This window comes from Protopterus annectens, chromosome 2.part0 (assembly GCF_019279795.1).
Source record: "Protopterus annectens isolate FY-2018-M chromosome 2.part0, PAN1.0, whole genome shotgun sequence".
In the NCBI taxonomy this organism is placed as follows: domain Eukaryota; kingdom Metazoa; phylum Chordata; order Ceratodontiformes; family Protopteridae; genus Protopterus; species Protopterus annectens.
In genome coordinates, this window is record NC_056728.1 from 1,843,532,016 (window position 1) to 1,843,553,937 (window position 21,922).

Sequence of the window (21,922 nt, forward strand, 5' to 3'; positions counted from 1 at the left end):
ATATTATACAGAGTTCTGAGAGGTTATCTGTGCCTGGCATACAAGACATCCCTGGACCTTTTTTTGATAAACCTTTTGCATATCCACAAAACAAACAGCAACAGAACTACTAGAGTAAAAGAACAAAACTTTGCTTGCAGTATAAATAGGACATGTTGGAGAGACAGATATGTTTATCAGGGAATTCACATTCACTGGAACAGGATCCCCATCCATGTGAAACAAAGTTCCTCAATATCCATGTTTAAGTGCAACTTGCACCAATGGATGGGTAATCGGAAATTTAGCCCTGGTCTGGCTGCTATGTCTCTGATGGAAAGAGGCAATCAGTAAATCACCACCTATATAAATCAAATTGGTGGGTCACATTTGGGTTGCATGGCTAGGCATATAAGGGCTGCAGTAGTCGAGAGCCTGGTATACACCTGTGAACTTATGAACCTATATTTAGAACCATTGGAGAAGAAAATAAGTGACTCAGAAATTCAAATATATAACTGGTATGGTGTAGAAAGGAGATTTTACCAATAGGGATGACTGCAATTAGGGGTACACAGAATAGACAAAATGGGGCTGGAATTTACTGCTGGAAGATGGCAAAGGAACCAAGGTACTGGGGACAAATAATTAGAGAGGAAATGGTAATAGAATGGGAAGAGGCCAAGATGACATTTGGATTGCAGGCTAGCAATTGTTTTCTCTATCAGGGATGTCTATCAGAATATAGACAAGAAAAAGGGATAGGGGAAACCTAAATGAAAGATCTGCACTGTTTGAGTTTTTAGATGAATGTAGAAGAGAAGCCAATGTTAAAAAGGGATGATTAGTAGGGAATATAAAATACTGCATGATAACTACAGGAATCAATCAGAAGAGGTCAGAAAAGATTGGGAAAAAAGATTAGATATGCAATTCACAAAGAGGGGAGGCAAACATTTGATAACATTAATAGAACAATGCTAATCCAATCCAGTGGGTGACAGAATGTAAGAAACTACTATTGTTATTGGTGGGTCTTGATTCAGAGAAAGCATTTGACAGAATAAGCTGGCATTTTATGAGTAGCGCATTGGGAGCATTTGCATTCCCTGATACAATAATAAAATTAATTAGAAGAGTAGATAAGGGATTGGAGACAAAAACTCAAACTGGAAGGGCTCCTCTCTGATAAGTTGTATCTGAACAGATGAACCAGACAGGAGTATCCTCTTTCTCCTTTGCTATTTGGTTCATAATATGCCTGACCTGTGTCCTCTGTAATCCCATTAAAACCAATAACAGTTAGGAAATATTCCAAGGCAAATTACATTTTATTAGTTGATAGTTTGTCAAAATTCAGTGCTCCTCCAAACCCAGAGAATACAGCAGCCTATGCTGAATTGCTCTCAGAAAGACTGTACAGCCATGTCAATGACTACATAGAGTCTGCTGAACCTACCAGAAGTAAGTCCAGGACTAGTCACAGAAACAAAAAACACCCTGGCGGCATCCCAAATTAAACAGGATATACAGGAAAAGAAAAAGCATTATGGCAAAAATCAGGAAGGGCAATTTCCATAAAGATAGAAACTCTCTCTCATCAAAGCAAATAGGCAACTAAGAGGGTTAATTAGGTCAAGGAAAACAAACCTTGAGGTTAAGATAGCTTCCTAGGGGAAAGATAACCACAAGGCCTTCTACAGCTATGTTGAAACGCCAAGGTAGCACATAGCAATGTGCTGAACTAATGATTAATGGTGTCACCTTCAATGAACCTAGTGAAATAATAAACCTGTTAGTGAACAAATTCAATTCCAACTTTAACCACCTTTCACCTCCAATCATCCCCTCAAAAATACCCTCAAACACAACCCCTGCATCTATAACTAGACAGCATTAATGGCTGCATTCTCTAAAGCCACGAACACAGCCTCAATGGGCCCTGATAACATCCCAGGATGCCTCGTTCTAAAATATGACTTACTAGGACCCCTGGAGTCATTATTTAACTATAGTCTTAAAACAGGCTTTGTGCCACATGAATGGAGGACTGAGATGGTTATCCCCCTTCATAAGGGAAGACCTTCAACAGATCCTGGAACCAGCAGACCCATTAGTCTGACTAGTCTTATTTGCAAAGCCATAGAAAGAATTATCATTGAAAATATCAACAAGGACATATGAGTACTCCAGACACTGGATCCATCCCCATTTACCTGAGTCAAAGGAAGGTCATGCTTATTGAATCTGGTGGACTTTATTGAAAAGTTCACTAAGGCAATGAATGAGTAGAAAAGAGTGCATACTGCCTACCTAGATCTGGCTAAAGCATTTGATACAATACCCCACTCAGGCATTCTCAACAAGCTTACAGAACTAGATACAACCCCCTTTATAACACACTAGATAGCTACTTGGCTCACTGATAGGATCTAGCAGGTTAGAATCAGTGAGGTCACCTCCACAAGGAGGCTGGTTACTAGCAGAGTTCCCCCAGGGGTCTGTGCTGGGCCCGTCTTTGGTATCTACTTCTCGGATGTCAAAGCCTATGTCAAAAGCCTTTGGCTGACCAAGTTCAGAGACAATTGCAGACTGAGAGCAGTCATTGAATCCCCTCCCCCCTGATGCCCTCAGGAAGGTCTACTACAGACAAATGGTTAGTGCCAACACCATGGTTTAAAACTCAATACCATGAAATGCTCATACCTGTTTGTAAGTTTACCAACTCATGTAACTGTGTCATCAAACACCCTTAAAAGCTGATTTACTAGTTAGGGATCTAGGAACACATGTAGATAGTAACCTAGCCTTTGATCAATGTGTCCAAGGTAGTAAGAAAATCCTTCTATGGTTCTCAGCTTATAAACAAGGGCATGGTATCTAGGTCCAGAGAGGTCATTATATCACTGTACCTGGCCCTCAACAGACCCATTATAGAGTATAATGCCCCCTTTGGTATGTACCTGACTAGACACATGCAGCAAATGGAACGTCCACAAAGGTTATTTATAAAAAAAAAAAAAATACAGGGAATAAATACAATGTACAATATTGATTGTCTCAAAGTTCTGTCTCTTTACTAGATATTATACAGACTTCTGAGAGGTTATCTGTGCCTGGCATACAAGACATCCCTGGACTATTTTTTGATAAACCTTTTGCATATCCACAAAACAAACAGCAACAGAACTACTAGAGTAAAAGAACAAAAGTTTGCTTTCAGTATAAACAGGACATTTTGGAGAGACAGATATGTTTCTCAGGGAATTCACATTCTCTGAAACAGGATCCCCATCCATGTGAAATAAAGTTCCTCCCTATTCCTATTTAAGTGCAACTTGCACCAATGGATGGGTAGTCGGAAATTTAGCCCTGGTCTGGCTGCTATGTCTCTGATGGAAAGAGGCAATCAGTAAATCACCACCTATATAAACCAAATTGGTGGGTCACATTTGGGTTGCATGGCTAGGCATATAAGGGCTGCAGTAGTCGAGAGCCTAGTATACACCTGTGAACTCTATGAACCTATATTTAGAACCATTGGAGAAGAAAATAAATGACTCAGAAATTCAAATATATAACTGGTATGGTGTAGAAAGGAGATTCTACCAATAGGGATGACTGCAATTAGGGGTACAGAGAATAGACAAAACAGGGCTGGAATTTACTGCTGGAAGATGGCAAAGGAACCAAGGTACTGGGGACAAATAATTAGAGAGGAAAGGGTATTATACAATGCCTACCCTAAAAACGTGCACGCTGATTGGCCAGCCCAACCAGCGTGCCCGTTGTAAATCCCTCAATATACTAACGAAAAAAGGTCCGGTCACCCGGACTTTTTCCGTTAGTATAAAACACTGTCTCGCTATGTTAAAAGAGTTTAACATAGCGACACAGATTTAAAAAGCAACGGAGATCTCCGTTGCTTTTAAACTGTCTCGCTATGTTAAACTCCTTTAACATAGCGACATTAAAAGCAACGGAGATCTTGCGATCTCCGTTGCTTTAAATCTCGCTATGTTAAATGAGTTTAACATAGCGAGACAGCTTTAAAATAAGCAACGGAGATCTCCGCTGCTTATTTTAAATGTCTGGCTATGTTAAACCCATTTAACATAGCGAGACAGTAAAGCAACGGAGAACTTGCGTTCTCCGTTGCTTTTGCAACTCTGATGTACCGCGAGGCAGTACATCAGAGCTGTACCGAGGCATGCGCAGTACATCAGAACTGCCGCGGAACACCAGACAGGTGCGGAAGGGCAGCAAAGAGGCATTATACAATGCCATTATTTAAGAAAAGTAATTATTTCTTTTCTTAAATAATGGCATTAGATATAATAACTCACTTCTGGTGTGGGTAATGTTGATTTACCCACGGTTGTCTTTGTTTGGTCTCGGCCCTCGGGACCAAACCACGCCAACCGTGGGTAAATCCAGCATTACCCACACCCAGGCGTGGGTTATTGCTATAATAGAATGGGAAGAGGCCAAGATGACATTTGGATTGCAGGCTAGCAATTGTTTCCCAATCAGGGATGTCTGTCAGAATATAGACAAGAGAAAGGGATAGGCGAAACCTAAATGAAAGATCTGCACTGTTTGAGTTTTTAGATGAATGTAGTAGAGAAGTCACTGTTAAAAAGGGATGATTAGTAGGGAATATAAAATACTGCATGATAACTATAGGAATCAATCAGAAGAGGTCAGGAAATATTGGGAAGAAAGATTAGATATGCAATTCACAAAGAAACAATCAGAGGACATACGTATAGCTTCTAAATAATCAACAAAATATAGGAGATTTAGGATTTTTGCCTGGAAGTATTTGCATAGATACTTTTACACCTGAAGCAGACTAAAAGAATTTTTCCTCAGATAGGTGGCAAATGTTGAAAGTGTGATGGGGAAGAAAGATGTAGCTAGGAACATATGTTTTGGGAGTGTAATGAGTTGGCAGACTTTACAAATTCCCTACAGAGCACCCTGCCAGGAATACTGGGTAAACAAATGAGTGTAACTCAGGAAATAATTTTTTTTTTGAGCTGGGATACAGGATCTGAATTACTTAGACATAGTAAGGCCTTGTAATGTTTAATGCTGGTGGCCGTCAAAAAAGCCATTACTAGAAAATGGAAATCAAAATGTAAACCAACTAGACTTGAAGTAATGAATGTAACAGAGAAAAAAAGAACAGGAACTGGGATCTTTAGAAAAGTGTAGGAGCAAGTTACATAGAGCAAAAATGGAAACTGTGGGAACAATAAATGCAGAAAACTGTTTTGGGGAGGAATAAGGTTTAAAAGAAGGCGGGAATTGAATAACTTATGTAATGTTGCTTAGATTATAGGATATATGACAATATATGTCATGCATAACGTTTGTAAATCTGAACTTGTTAATAGAGTTTGATTACTTGTATATTAATGTAAGTTTGCCTATATCACAAGAAATAATTTAATAAAGGTTTTTCTTTTTAAAAAAGGATTGCAACTGAAAAGTTATGTTATGCAGATAGTTACAGAACCATTTCTGGACTGTTTCTGAGAAACTGTATACAGAAAGCTTACTTAGTAGAATAGAAGGGTCGATGATTTGAAAGTTTGCATTAGTTCGACAAAGATTGCACATGCAATTAAGTCTTCTTCCTTATTTGAAAGTATTTGTTCACAGAATACATGCCTATGATGGTGGTGAATGTAGAACAAACACATACTGAACTTTTGACAACCTCATACAAGTACTACCAAGGCATTCGGCACCTTTGGGGAATAGATATTGCCAAGCTGTTTTTAGCAAGAGCAAAGAAATGCTGTACTTCACTGGAGACATTGTAAGGAGCTGATTCTGATATCAAAGAGAGCACGTTTCCTACCACAATTAATAGTAAATTCTCAATGAGGTTTCATACAAGATAGGAAAACTTTTAATAATGTAATAAAGTCACTCCTCCTAATACAATAATGAAAAATAGGAATAACAGGTCATTAGTTATTTTAAATTTCAATGCAAAACAAACATTTGACCAAATGAGTAGGGGTATATGTTTACACTTCTAGTGCAAAATGGATTTTTTTCAGTTTTTTTTTTTTTTGCAGGTATAGCAAATTATTGTGGAACCTCGGCTCAGCTGAAGATTAGAGATAAACTGTCTAAATAATTTTCTATAAAAAGGCACACAAGTTTTCACTATTCTGATTGCCATTTGTCTTGAGAGTCTAGCTATAGGATTGAAATCAACAAATTGGGTTGGATTCGAATATAGGTGCTTACAAAATGCTGCTTTATGTAATGACCTTATGAATTTAGTGGAGCTAGACAATGACTTAGGGCAAGTACTCATTAAACTGGACACATAATGGCAAACTTTTAGGTTAGGACATTAATTTGTCAAAGACAACATTAAGCATTAATTATAATATGGCAGTAGGATTTAACAGGACTACATACCTTCATGGGATCAGTCAATTATTTGATGGTCATTGCCGGTCTTCAGCAGTACAAAAAGGAATTATATTATAATATTTTAACCACAAAATACAATTGTTATTGAAAGTAATAGAATCTTATTGTTAGATTTTATGCAACTCATAAAGACACAACAAATGATGCCCTTAGTCCAAATTATTTGCTCTACAAGCACTCTCTAACTCTCTGGCATTTGAATTTTACAGACATTTGACAAAACAAATATTGACTTTCTTTAAAGATCTGATAAAGAAAAGAAACATTATGGTTTGGGAGGCTATTATGCTATATCTTAAATCAGGGATAGATTATGATGTAAGAGGCAGAGATATATAATAATGGTTAGGAAAGCTCTACCATCTGGAGTTTTGGGAGATGCTGTCTAGGGCTTAGCAGATTTTGGGATGAAAACAGTTTCAACAGGAATTCTATGATACAACTAATGACATTTTTAGATATAAAACCTGATACATTTAGAGTCCTCAATTTAATGACACTAAAATAAAAACACAGATGTAGCAAAATTAGTTGGATTTTAGCAGGCCAGTGTGCTTATGACACGTTAACTTAGTTTAAAGGGGAGATTTGGGTAATTTATGATATGCTATGGTCTGCCAGAATAACTTTGAGATTGTCTGTGTTCCTAGTATCATTAAAGTTTGGTCTCAAACAGAAATGACATTGGCTGGCATTGTCTGACATACTACTGCTCTTATCAAAGAAAGATATATCTCAAAAATGGAAAGGCAGATCCCCATCTAATAAGAACAGATTATTTTTTATGAAGGAGTTATCAAACAGATAATAATAATGCAAAAGTAGAAGCTATGGAATTTAAGTCTGAACGTAAGATTGTAGGATTTTTATCTAATGACTTTTTAAGAGCTTTTATGAGAAATTCCTTACTTCATTACTCATTTTGTAAAACATTAACAAAACATATTAGAGAATATTTTCATTATTGCCTTCCAGTTATTTAAGTAGTGAAAGTAACGACAAAAGTGTGGTTGCTTCTCCCCCTTTTGAATATACTTTTTTCTTTTCACTTTTACACATTGTTCAGAGTTGCTCTGTTTTAGTCATTCATAATCTGTTACTTAAGCACTGAATGTACAGTCCTGAATGTAGTAATATGACTGTATAACATTTGAAGCTTATGCAAATAATAAAGTAACTGTTCAAACCACAAAAAGTTACAGTGAAATATTAACTATAAGTAAGTCTTACCCCTCTGGCTAGCCCTGGTTAGGTCTGATAAATGCATTCTGTACAATTTATACTGGAATCTGGTCTCTGCATTGACTAGTTGATAGTTTATCCTCTTTGACTTTACATATTGTAGCTTTATAAAGAGTAAAGTTAGAATCAGTAAACAGCCTCGCCAAATATGTGCATAAGCCAAATTTTAGCAGCATGGTATTTAAGCACTTCATTAGTCTTGACCCCCTCCCCAGATTACAGAAGACAGTTAGTTCTCTGAGTGCTATGACTATCCAAAGTATGAATTCCTGTGAACGTCAGGCACACTGTTGAATTTATACCTCTCAACTACAGCACCCACAGAAGGAACTAATAAAAATTAGCAACAACAAAATCATAAACATTGCATAATTCATTAAACCTATGCATTACAAGCTGCCAGACTTCTGATTAGTGTTTAAATAAAATGTAAACTGTTCGGGGGAAGCTGATGATGTGTTTCAGGTATGTGGAAGTTTGACTAATGTTAAACTGACTGACATGTCACTTTACATGTGGACGCTAATGGATGTTTGCAGTGGATTTGTGATGCCTATGTGTGATTTTGTGTGTGTGTGTGTGTGTGTGTGTGTGTGTGTGTGTGTGTGTGTGTGTGTGTGTGTGTGTGTGTGTGTGTGTGTGTGTGTGTGCGCTCACGAGCACGCGTGTGTGTGTCTGTCTGTGTTATACTCATGTGATGAGCTAGAGATAGGAAACTAATCCAGAAGCAAAAACTGTGCAGAGAACTGTAGGCAAACTCCAATGTGCTTGGCTAAGGCAAGGCAAAAAAAAAATTCAGCACTGTATGAGGACAATTATTTTTCTTTTGTCATCTTCTTCTTTTAGTAGACACAATGCACAAGACTGGCTTTGTCAGCTCATTGGCTTTTTCAGTTAAAGTGCGCACAATCCCAGGACAACTATTTAAATAGTTAATAAATCATATGATTGATGACACAGTTTAAATGAAGCAGCACTAAAACAAACTTAATCTTCAGAAAAAAGAATAGGATAACTAATACAAACTTTCATCTATTAAACGTTGTAACATCTTCCTTCAAACAACAAAATTAAAACAAAAAAAAATTACAAAATAAAGAGATGTCTTAAGTAGATATAACTATCCAAAAAGTCGAGTAACATCCCACCTTATTCCAGGTAAACTCACTATAATGCCCATCATATGTGAACCAGATTCATCCATCTAGAACCAAGGTTTACACCGCCAGATGACTAGCCCTGCAGTTGTTGTTCTACAAGAAATAAAATACATTTTATGACAGAAAGTTGTAAGTATTCACCAAGGTCAAGATTCTTTCATACATACATGCAAATATACCTACAAATATTTCAGGCAAAGGCAGTAGTGCCCTTCTAGCCTGCCAGTATACCAAAACAGTCATCCTCATGATAACTGTCCAAGTTGTTCTTAAAAAGCATCTAAACTGGTGATTGCTTTAATATAATTTGGTAGTGTATAGTCATCAGCTACTGTTTCAGAGAACCAATACATCTCTCATTACTATATAATCACTTTTTTAATTTCTCTAAATGTTTGGGTTTCTAATACTGTGAAGATAATGGGTTCCCTTCCTAAGTCAAAGTATGATTAAAGTTCATGAAATTAGTATTGTTTCAGTCTTTGATGTTAGCCAGAAGTGCTCTTCCCAGCTCCCACAGTGTGCCTAGTACTGACTCCTTCTGCAGCTCATATGGAGTTACATGTATTGGTACCATATCTAAGTGCATTTGTAAATTCTTTTTATAAACCCATTGCTTCTACTACTGTTGGAACTGTCTGGGTATCCTTCTTCCACATTGCCCTAATTTCTGCCTGCAAATCCTGTTATTTTATGACTTTGCATCTCTCTCTGTATGCAAGACACCGTAGTCACTGGGTCTAGCAATTTCAGTGATCATTACTACTTTTGTCTTCTTTTCGTGGACTACTATATCTGGTTTTCTTGCATCTATTTTTTGAACTGTTGGTAATGGGTGATCCCATGTGATATAAACATCATCATTTTCTATAATGCTTTGTGGCTCATGTTTCCAATGTTTTTTCTGCTGCTTCAGTATTATAATGTTTGCACAATCCCCAATGCAACAGTCTTCCCCCAGTATTATGCCTTTCAGTATACAGTCCCTCTGCCATTAGTGTCTCACAACCAGCAACAAGATGTGTGACTGTTACCAATTCTATTTTACAAAACTTACATTTGTCTGTTTCTCCCACATGTTCAATGGATTTTGTAAACCAATCTGTACATAGTCCATTATCTTAGGCCGCCAATATTAACCTTTCATCTTTTAGTTTAAATTCACTTCACCTTAACAATTCCTCCATTCTCTCCTGATCAACATGAGGTTGTTACAATAATTTTCTATACTTGCAACAATATTTATGCATTTATTACATTTCTTGCCTTCTCATCTCATCTTTCACCTTATATTCTTGCTTTTGTTTTTTGGCACATTCGGTTGCTGCCTGATGTTTTTATCTACTTCCAGGTTTGATTTCCATTCCCACTTGACATTAATATGCTTCTGTTAAACTAAGTAGGGAAGTCATCTTAGACTTATTCTCTTCATGTTTTAAAACTTTCACTATGCTTGGGTCTTGTGAGGTCAGTCGATTTGTATGCAGTCCTATGACTGCAGATCTATACATGTAATCAATTTCAAGAAGGCCCATACCTCTTTCAAATGGGGAATATATAGTCTTGGTATACAATAATTTTTATAAATCATTTGAGAAACATGAAGCATCCTTCCTGTTTTCCTGTCCAACCAATCCAACACTTTTTGGGGCCAGCCAGTCACTCTAAAACTGTAAGTTAGGACAAGAAGAGCAAATTGGTTTATAGCTTGAACTTTGTTCCTAGACGTTAACGCTGTTTTCTGTATTAATTTTAGTCTTCTAAAATATTTCTTACTAAGTATTATTTGCATTTGTTCATGTTTTATTGTTGAGCTTTCATTTTCCAAATATTTATATATGCCCTCTTACTCAAGTTCTTTTATATCACATTCCTGTCCCAGGCTGATGTTTTCTTGGTGCTGCAGCATTCCAGCTTTTTTTTTTTTTTTTTTTAAATATTTTTATTCATTTCCAAAAACAAGAAAACATGAATGCAGGTTATTTATGACAATGAAGTATTTACACATTATTTAAAAAGGTAGGCTAAAACCTCTAAACAGATATCAAACATTAAAACCAAAATAAAGTATTTACAAGGGTGTCTATTGTTGACATATAATTGGCTTTCTATACAATTGTTTCCTGATTATAATCTGCTGCAGTCATTATTCTCCAGTATTTCAGTTACTTTTTGCCATGCTACGTATAATGATGTAGTTCTTTCAGTTCTTCCTTTAATAGTGTTCATTTCCAATTGCGATACTGCTGACACCATATTCATGAATTGCTTAAAAGTTGGAGAAGCTTTGGATTTCCAGTTTGATGTAATGTTATTCCTTGCAATAGCTAGGAGAGTCCATAAGATTACATATTTTGTTCTTGGCACACAGTCGGGTACAGGTGCATTAAACAAAATAATAGATTTGGAAATCTGGAATTTATCATTGAATACCATTTGCAGAAAATAATTTATTTTATCCCAATATGGTTTAATCAAATGACATTCATAGAACATATGTTGCCAGTCTGCTTTTATTGATAAATCACATCTCCAGAAGCCAATATTTTTCTTAAACATAAGTTCCATTTTATGAGGGGTTACATAAGATCTGTGTATGAATTGCCATGTAAAAAGTCTCCAATGTAATGAAAGTGATGTCTGCTTTGGAGAGAGAAGAATTCATTTTTTATCTCTGTCATTTGGCACATGTCCATTAACTGATCTATAATAATTCCATATTTTGTCATTATTATGCATTTTTATTTTTTTGTTTGTTTTATAAATAGATGATAAGTATCCCTTTCCAGTAATGGGTTGATTTGTTAGTAATATTATATGTTCTATAAGGTTAGGAACATTTTCCAGCTTTAAAGGTTGCTTTTGCACATTTATCAAGACCAAATGACATTCTTATATTATCTGAAAAAGTTTTGAACACTTGCAGTTGTGCTTATAGTTCCTCATCTGATGAGCTATACAGTTTTAAATCATCCACAAAAAGAATATGAGAAGTCTTTATATGTTGTTGTTTTCTGGGAGCCAAATTGTAGCCATGACCTAATCTGTTAAGCAGACAGCTTAAAGGTTTAAGTGCAAGACAACAGAGCAGCAGTGATAAAGAGTCACCCTGGCAGGGGCGGCTCGTGGCATCGGACTGCCGGACTGCAGCCCCCTCAGCTTTGAAAAAGAAAATGTAAATATAGTACCTTTTTTGCAGCAGAGATGTATTTTTTTGTTTTAAATGAAAATTGTTGGTCTCTCCGAGTCTGCGACTTGGAAGTACGCGCATGTGCACTTTAACCGCCTTAGGTTGCGGCGGTTTTAAATAGATTTTTTTTTTGTTTTTATTGCAGCCCGGGGGAGTAATTAAGGCATCATTGTGATGCCCAGAAGTCTATGCAGTTCCAAACCGCATAGAATTGGAAGGGGCTTGGACTGCGACGTCCGCAGGCACGTCATGACGTGCTTGCTGGGTTAAATGAAGCTGATTGGTTGTCGCCTTCCGGCTTTATGCGTTGGGAAAAGAGCGAGAATCAATCAGATACTCAATTGTGGGCTTGCCTTGTGGATCGATCGTGACTGTCACAGTCACACGGATTTATTTTATTAATAATTTTCTTTTAATTTGCGATTGCATTTTATTTTTTTTTTATTTGGGCGCCGGTATACTATTTTGTCAGCTGTGCTGTTGCTGACTTGTTGTGCACCCTGTGCTGAAGACAGTGAAGATAAGAAAGAAGAACAGAACAGAAGTCAAGAAGAAGTGAAGAAAGAAGAAGGAAGACAGAAAAGAAGTTAGAAGAACAGAGTGAAGAACTAAAGTAAGTATACTCTTTGGCTCCCTGATGGGTGTATGGCTGACTCATTGACTTACAGAGCTGCTTTATTTTTGTGAGGGGAATGATAATGAATACAAACGCTGTTTTTTATGTTCATGCATCATATTTCACACCAGAGTGCAAGAGTACAATGCTCTGTAACTGAAACCTTAACATTAATTACTGAGGACATACTTGTGCAGTACCTACAAATATTTCCTTCAAGCAGTGTGGTTTTATAAATTTGTATAAAGTAAACCGTTTGCGTTGTTTAATGTTCCAAATCAGACTTTTATGTAACTTACTAACAGCCAGGAAAATGACTACAAAGAATTTGAAAAAAGAGACTACAGCTTCCTTTATAGAAATACTGTCAAAGCTGTATGTCATAAAGAAATGTCTGCTATTAAGATGAAAACAAATAAAATGACTACACAATATAGTTGCTGAATAAACCCACTTCTTGCACTGCAGTTCTAATTATAATTTATATTTTATAATTAGAACTGCAGTGCAAGAAGTGGTTTGAGTTGAGTGCTGCTTGTTTTTCTTATACTTGATTTTGACTGGCATTCCATTAATGTATTTTAAAAAAGTAAGCTATTTTTTCATGCCTCACAACCTTTTTTGTTTCCATCTAGATATTAAGCTGTCATGCAGCCAATGCATTGAGATAGTTTTATTCTTCTACACTTCATTTTGTCTTGATAGGGCTCTCATAATGACGGTTTGGCACCCAGGGCAGTATATTTAGTTTTTGTGGTTTGCTACTACAGGTATGTGTGTGTGGTAGGGAATACCTCAGGCTTGAAACCTGTACCTTGTATGCAGGTGTTAAAGACCTGAATTCCCTACCTACCACAATTTGTAAAAAAAAAAAAATTGCAGATTTATGCCTCATATTTGATCTGATCTGTTCCTCATAATATCTGTGGTTTGTAAATATTGCAATGCATGATATTTGATGGTGCAGTGGTAGCATTGTTGCCTCACAGCTGCAGGTCCTCAGGTTTGATTCTTGGCTGGGGTGCCTTCTTTGTGGGGTCTGTATCTTCTCCCTGTGTTTGTGTGGGTTTGCTTTTGTGTCCTCCCATGTTACAAAGACATGTCTGCATTATTTCTTCCTGGGCCTCTGCTGAATTTTTTTATTTGTTCCAAGTCAGACTGTCCTGATTAACAAATGTTAAATAAAATTGACAGGCATTTGAATTTCAGACTTCAGGTTTCTGAATGTTTAATTCTTTGCATATTTGATGGTGCAGTGGTAGTATTGTTGCCTCACAGCTATAGGTTTTCTGGTTTGATTCTTGGCTGGGGTGCCTTCTGTGCGGGGTCTGCATCTTCTCCCTGTGTTTGTGTGGATTTTCTCTGGTGCCCTGTCATTTTACAAAGATGTGTCTGCAGTATTTCTCCCTGAGTCTCTGCTGAAAATTGTTTTTGTTCTGTCAGCAGTAAAATTGACAGGCATTTGAATTTCAGACTTCATGTTCTTCAGAAAATACATAGTAACACAACCGTAACACAACCTTTTATTCTAGCAATTTTCTAAGTTTATAAGATGAATATTTGAAATTTGTCCCTATTTTTGGGACTGTATTCCCCCATTAGTCCAGGTTTTTTGTGCTAAGGTTGACAGCTATGGCAATAACTGAATTCACTGAATATGTCTGAGGGCTGTATTCCCTCATTACTGGGTTTGTCCAGGTGTTTTGTACTAAGAGGTTGACAGCTATGGTGAGAACTGAATTCACTAAATGATGGCCATTTAAGTTTCAGTCTTCCTCTCTTTTACAAAGCAGCTGATTTGGCGTAGTGGTATGTTGCTCTGTTTTGCACAGGGACCTTGGCAGTAAAATGTATGGTGGTAACACAGCATTTTATTCTAGCAACTTTCCAAGATTATACAAGCAATGTTTAATGTGTCCCTGGTTTTGGGCTTTGACCCCCCAATACATTTTGGCTTTTTCCAGTTTTCTTGTGCTGTTGAGATGCAGTTGTGTATTGAGTAGATTTTACAAGGAGCTGAGAGCTGCAGGGGAACAGAAGTTTAGTGTTGCTTAAAGGAAGTTGGCTTGCCTTGTTAATAGCACAACAGGTTGTGTACTTGCTTTTGATGCAGAAGGCTGTGGGTTCTACTCCCACAAGGGGTGGATGCTGCCGTACTGAGAATGTTCTCTTTGCTGAAGATACTAACTATGAGTCTGTTATCAGTTTGCCATCCATTTCCTCTTGCAATATTACTAGCTTATCATTTTTTAATGTAATATAGGCAATTTATTCCTAAGGGGCAACAGACACTTTATTTTTTGATGAAACCATGAAATATAAAGGTGTTTGCTAGCAGCAACATCTTCATTAGTTACAGATTTCTTTAATGTGGAATTATTTAGATGACTTTTACTTCTTCAGAGATTGTGCGAATTTACTGATAATGGACTGTAGAAATGTGCATATTTACTGATAATGGACTGTAGAATTGTGCATATTTACTGATAATGGCAGACTGTAGAATTGTGCATATTTACTGATAATGGTGGACTGTGGAAGTCTGAGTAGACTTTTATGATGAATGTTCTGAACTGGGCAGTTTTGCCATTATGGGTGCATGCGTTTTGTTTCATTGCTTACTGGAAAAATGTTCAAAACAAATTTAAAACGCCCTCTAACAACTGTACTGTATTGTACAAGGAATATAATTTAGTACAATGAGGAAGGTGTATCAAAGAGCACATGTATGTTTCATATGCAAGGGGCCTATGATTTGAAAACAGCCCAAAATTAATCTTTATCTGCCACTGGCAAAATGTATTTTCTTTGAATGTGGGTTTCAATGCTGTTTCAATGAATGTGAGTTTCAAGGGCAGAGAAGTTTTAATGCTAAATTTTCATTGTGAGACCGCATTGCTTTGTTTAGCAGATTACTTAGTGTTTGTGCTGTAAAATACAAAATAAAACTTTCAAATGAAGTCCAACTCATCATAGAAGTAAATCAGTATGCACATTAGTGTTTACAGTAAATGGAGTGAAATAGCCAAGTAATGGTTCATTGGAATGGCTGCAGAGGCTCCATTCAACCATGATTTTGTCAGGGGGGAAGGGCAGCAAACTCAGACAGGCCCAGCTGAACTATACCTCCCAACTGTCCAGATTTTCAAAGAATGAATAGATTTTTGCTTCTTATTTTTGGTTTGTTCTTCATAAAATTTGTAGTTTTCTGGCAAATCATTTAGGAATTAAGTCACTAAATAATGATACACTGAGTTTCAGACTTCATAACCTTCAGAAAATGCATGCTAAAGTAAGAACTGTTATTCTATCAACTGTCTCAATTTATACAAGAGCAATTTTTAGTACTGTTTATATGTTCCCCCAATATATTTGGCCTTGTTCAGATTTACTGCATTAACAGGTTGAGAGGTACATGCAAATAAATTGCTTTATAGAATTAGGCATAGACAACCTCTCAACTGTCCCCGATTTTGGCTCAAAATGTTGCTCTTCCTCCTAATAATCCCTCTGCAAAATAGCAATTTTGGAAGAAAACATGGAGGGTTTACAATTAATAAATAACTGTAATAATCAAAGTTATAGATTACTTGAAATGCATGTAGATTCTTTTATTTTGTCAGCTGCTCAAGTTAGCAGTACTAATATTAAAGTGCCCCTTCTTTGACAGGTTCCCAGCTGTATTGTGAGGCTGTTTTATATTTTTCCATCACATTTTTGGTCCATTTTTCATAAAATTGTGTTTTTTGGCAAATTAGTGACAAATCACTAAAGACTAAAGTTAGAAAATAATGACAGACATTTGAGTTTCAGATTGTATACCCTTCATAAAATTCATACTAATGCAAGACCTATTCTATTATCTTTCTAAGTTTATTAGGGCAATATTTAAAAATTGTCCTTATTTTTGGGCCTTTGTCCCACTTCTGTGTATGACTTTGTCCAGATTTCTTGCTCTGAGGTTGAGAGGTATGACAAACATGTCAGGGCCATCACAGTCAGCCAGAGACATTTCAAATTGTGACATACTTGTTGCACCCCACTCCCCCATGTAGTGACTCTGGATGTGTCCAAGCAAGGCAAGGAGTAGTTATGCAGTGTAAATGTGCAGTGTGTCCCTCCATCCAAGGTAAATACAAGTACTACAGTGGCTTTTCATCTGTCCTTGATTTTGCAGAACTGTCTGGTTTCTGTCATATTTTTGTACTGTTGATTTATGCTTATTACTCAGATTTATGCTTATTACTAAGAAAGTGCCTGTTGCTCTGTGTTTAAGTAGCAATGCTTTAATGACCATAAGTAAGCTTGTCTGAGATCGTAAGATGCAAGTAAGCTTTAATAAGCATACTGTTAAAGAATTGCCAACATTGAAAGCCTTTCTGTTGTTGCCATGCAGAGAATACTTGACTAGATAATGTATAAGCCTTGGGTATTAAAGGACAGGATTCCATTATTTTAAAAAGCTCATTACACTTGTTGGAGACTTCCAGTCATCCCTACAGACTTTACCCATAAACTAAACAGAATGCCAATCATGTGTGGTCCATAACCTGTACAGTAATCCTTTAAGCAATGTATCTTGAGCTTCTTTCTTGTTTGCTTTTCATTTTTCACTTTGATCATGTTTTCCCCATGAAACAAGTAGATAGTTGTCAGGCATCAGGTCTTTTTTGGATAAGAAACATTTTTACAAGTGGGGGCATCACAGAGATTTCTACTTTCAACATGTTACTTGGTACTTTAATAAAGCTGAATATAAATTATAATTAGAACTGCAGTGCAAGGAGAAGTGGTTTGAGTTGAGTGCTTCTGGTTTTTCTTATACTTGATTTTGACTGGCATTCCAGTAATGTATTTAAAAAGTAATTTATTTTTTCATGCCTCACAACCTTTTGTTTCCATCTAGATATTAAGTAAGCTGTCATGCAGCCAATGCATTGAAATATTTTTATTCTTCTGCACTTATTTTTAGCTTGATTGGACTCTCATAATGATGGTTTGCCACCCAGGGCAGCGTATTTAATTAAAGTTCGTTTTTGTGGGTTTAGCTCCTCCCCTTTCTAGTTGACCACACCCCTTCCCCTTGACCCCACCCATTCAGCTGTCCCCTGCAGCCCCCCTTTGATTTGAAGTCACCAGCCACCACTGCACCCTGGAATATCTCCCTTTGAATTGTTATCCCTGGACAGTGGCGTGGCTAGAGTTTGTGCCACACAGAGCTGTCTTTGAGTTTGTCACCCCTCCAACCACACAAAATCATGGTCAAATGGTCCCCCATACACAGCCCACCCTCCTGCAACCATTCCGGTGTCCCATTACTTGGCTATTTCTCCCCATTATCATAAACACTGTAATATGCATGCTGTTTTATGCTTTTCTTCTACAATGATTATTTGGATTTAATTTAAAACATGTATTTTAAAGATTATAGCACAAACACTGACAGACATCTGCATCTGCTAAATAAAGCAATACAGGCTAACAATGAAAACAGACTTTGCATTAAAACTTCTTTGCCCTTGAAACTCATATTCATTGAAACAGCATTGAAAGCCACATTCAAAGAAAATGCTTTTGGCCAGTGGCAGATAAAGTTTACCTTTGGGCTGTTTTCAAATCATAGGCTCCTTGCACACATATTTAGGACTATGCAAAACATACATGGTTCTTTGATTCACCTTCCTGACTGTATTAAATTATATTCCTTGTATAATACAGCAGACTTGTTAGAATGTGTTTTAGATTTCTTGTTTTGAACATTTTTCCAGTAAGTAATGAAACAAAATGAATCAATAATGACACAGCTGCCCAATTCAGAACATTTCCATCATAAAAGTCTACTCAAACTTCTGTCAATACAATCTACCAATATCAGTAAATATGCACACTCTCTGCAGCAGTAAAAGTCATTTAAATAATTCTACACTAAAGAGATCTGTAACTAATGAAGAGATTGCTGCTAGCAAACAACTTTATATTTCATTGTTTCATTTACAAATAAAGTGCCTGTTGCCCTTGAAAAATAAATTGCCTATGTTAAATTAAAAAAATGATAAGCTGGTAATATTGCAATAGGGAATGGATGGCAAACTGATACCTAGTAACCATGAATCAATTATCTCCACCAAAGGAGGACATACACACTCAGGACTGCAGCATCCACCCGCTTTAAAGTACAACACATAGAGTATCAGCAATCCATCTACATACTGTGGGAGTAGAACCCACAACCTTCTGCAGCAAAAGCAAGTATATTACCTGTTATGCTACTAACAGCAGTGATACCATTTGCTAAGCAGTTGTACATTGCAAACAAACTTGGCATAAGCAGCATTAAACTTCTCTTACTCTGAAGCTCTCATCTCCTTGTAAAATGCACCTGACATTCAACTATATCTCACAACTTTGCAGCACAGGAAATCTCAGAAAAGCCAAAGTTTATGGAGGGGGGACAAAGGCCCAAAGCCAGGGGTACATGTGTATAATCTTAGATACTTGCTAGAATAAAATTTTCTGTGTTACCATGCATTTCCTGAAAGATGCATTTCCTGAAAGATAGGAAGACTGAAACTTAAATGTCTGTCATTATTTCGTGAATTCAGTCCTCAATGATTTGCCACAAAACCACAAATTTTAAGAGGAACAGACCAAAAGTATGAGCCAAATATTCCAGACTTTCAATCTGGACAGTTGAGAGCTATGGATTCAACGTCTTCAATTACAAGTGATGGTATAGGTTCAGGCTCCTGTACCTTGTATCTAAGATACAGGGTTTGAGGCTGAGTAACACTAACCACCAGGTATCCCTAATTGGGGCATTACACACACACACACACACACACACACACACACACACACACACACACACACACACACACACACACACACACACACACACACACACCAGCCTTGGGAAATTGAACACTTCAGCAAACAGAAACACTTAGGCAGCACTGAACAGCAGGTTTCTGTGAACTTTAAATTTTGCATGCATTGGTAGAAAGGAAGGACGTGTGTGACAAAGCATGCACAGATGTGCTTTGATGGCAAGGACTGTTCTTAAAGAAGAATGCCCTTAAAAACAGAAACATAGTTTTTCTTTTTAGTTAAAGTAAATGTGACAGTCCGGCAAAAGTGCCGCCCTGGGAAGACCAACCCTCTGGCCCCCTCACCCCCAGCTACTCCAATGTCCCTGAAATAATAGCTTGTCCTTTATCATGGCTTAACTTCAAAGTAGTTTACCACTGTTACATGGTCGCTGTAATGTAATCAATCAGTGTAAAGTGTATCATACATTTTTAAACACTGTTTTATCCATGAATGTGGAATACTTTCAAATGCTTTTTTGTAGTCTATCCATGTCATACTTATATTCTTCCCCTTTTTACAATTCTCCAGTATGACTTTATTTAACAACAAAAGATCCTTTGTTCCTTATGACTTTCTTTTGTTACCCTTTTGTTCTATTGTCATGATTGAGTTTTCTAAATAACTGTAAACTCTGTCAGCATCAATTCCAGTATATAGTTTATACTTCGTTGGAAGGCAAATTTTAGTTTTTAGGATAGCTTGCAGGTTCACTCTTAAGTAGGAGTATTGTTTTTTCTGTTGTTAACCAGGTTGGTATCTGTTCCGGGTGATTATAAAAATAGTTATTACTCATGGCTAAATCTTCATGCAAAGATGTTAATACTTTTAGTCAGAAGTTAGGTACTGCATCTGTGGCTGGGGTTCTCCATTAAGGAGCTTTTCTTAACTTTGTAAAAAACAAAAAGACAACCATGCACAGAGGGGTAGTTTAAGTGCTTTCATTCATTTAATTCACATAACTTCTTCAGAAACTTTTCTTAACTTTGTTTCAGTCTCTCTGGCTGTTACTTCATCCCATTTCATATCCTGTACATTTGAACTTCTTATTCTTTCTTTTACTTCTTCTATGCATTCAGCATCTTTGTTATGTTCCCCAGAATATTCATAGATATTTCTCCAAAATGTATCAATTTCTTCTTTTTTTTGGTGGTGTTTCCTTTTGCCTTGCTTCTCCTAATTCTCTAAAACTTTTTTTGGGTCATCAAAAAAATTGCTTATTTTGCACTTTTCCTTTATATTTATCTATATATCATCAAAGTTTGTTCTGCCTGTGCTGATATTTTTAGTTTATTATTTGCAATAGTGCATGATAGATCCTGATCTGTTATGATACTGCATATTGATTTTATCACATCTTTCTGATTATTTTTTTGATGTGTTTCCTCTTCTAAGCTCTTCTAACAGTGACACGTCTTGTCTTTATTGCTTTATAGTTTCTTTATTCGATACTTCCATTATGGCATTTGATTTTCCCCCTTCCTCTTCCTTACTGCCCTGTGTTTTTGTGGTAAGACTTTATCTGTTATTAATTTAGCTGCATGGTAATATATCCTATTTACTTCTGTTATAGCACATGAATCTCTATGAACAGTCCTAATTACTGTGTTCATTTGTTTTATCAGACTTCTAACTTTTTGGATTTTATTGACTTTCTGTAGTCTTTTTTTTTCACTGATCTTAATATGTCTGTACATCTCTATTAAATCAAGCAACTCTTCACTTAAATCATTTTCTTCTAAACTGAGAGCACATTCTTTGTTCTTCGTTTATTGCAGGTATTCTCCAGAAAGTTTCAGAACATCTTCCTGTGTCACATTTTCTTTAGCTTTATTCTTTGTCATCTGTTGCTCTTTCATATGGGAACTCACTGGCCTGTCACTCCACAACATTGTCTGCGTCAGAGCTGCCACAGTTTCCTGTTCCTTCCCTTGCTGTGCAACTCCAAATGAACCCTTGTACTGGTTTCCTGTGGAAGACTCCAAAGTATCTTCATATGGTAACTGATCAGTTGTTTCCTGCTCCAGTGGTTTCTCCTTAATTTGGGGATCCATTGCTCTATCCTGCTGTGATGTTATCAGAGTTAGATTTTCTACACTAAATCCTTCACTTTGCAGGTAATCCATAACCTCAGTTTCTCTTTCTTTAATTTCTACATTACTAATCCTCTTTTGTGTTTTTCCTCTTTGTTTTCTTAGCTTTTGTATTGTAAAATTTTCTATAGCCAGATGCCTTTGCCTGTATTTCTCTTTGAATATCTTTGCTGCTGCTCTTTTTGTATTGATTAGTTTTGCTTTCTCCTTTCCATAAATATTGCACCATATTAAATCTCTTTTTATTTCCCATTTCCATATTTCTTCTTCAGATGTCTTCTGCTCCTCCTGTTTCTCCTTACTTGGGGGACTA

At 36.6% G+C, this 21,922-nt stretch overlaps 1 protein-coding gene across 1 annotated transcript in view; it reads left to right on the forward strand.

Annotated features, from left to right (window-relative positions):
• The window catches only part of LOC122792897 (carboxypeptidase B-like), a 531,601-nt gene that overhangs the window by 46,649 nt on the left and 463,030 nt on the right, over nucleotides 1–21,922 (forward strand). The window lies entirely within an intron of this gene.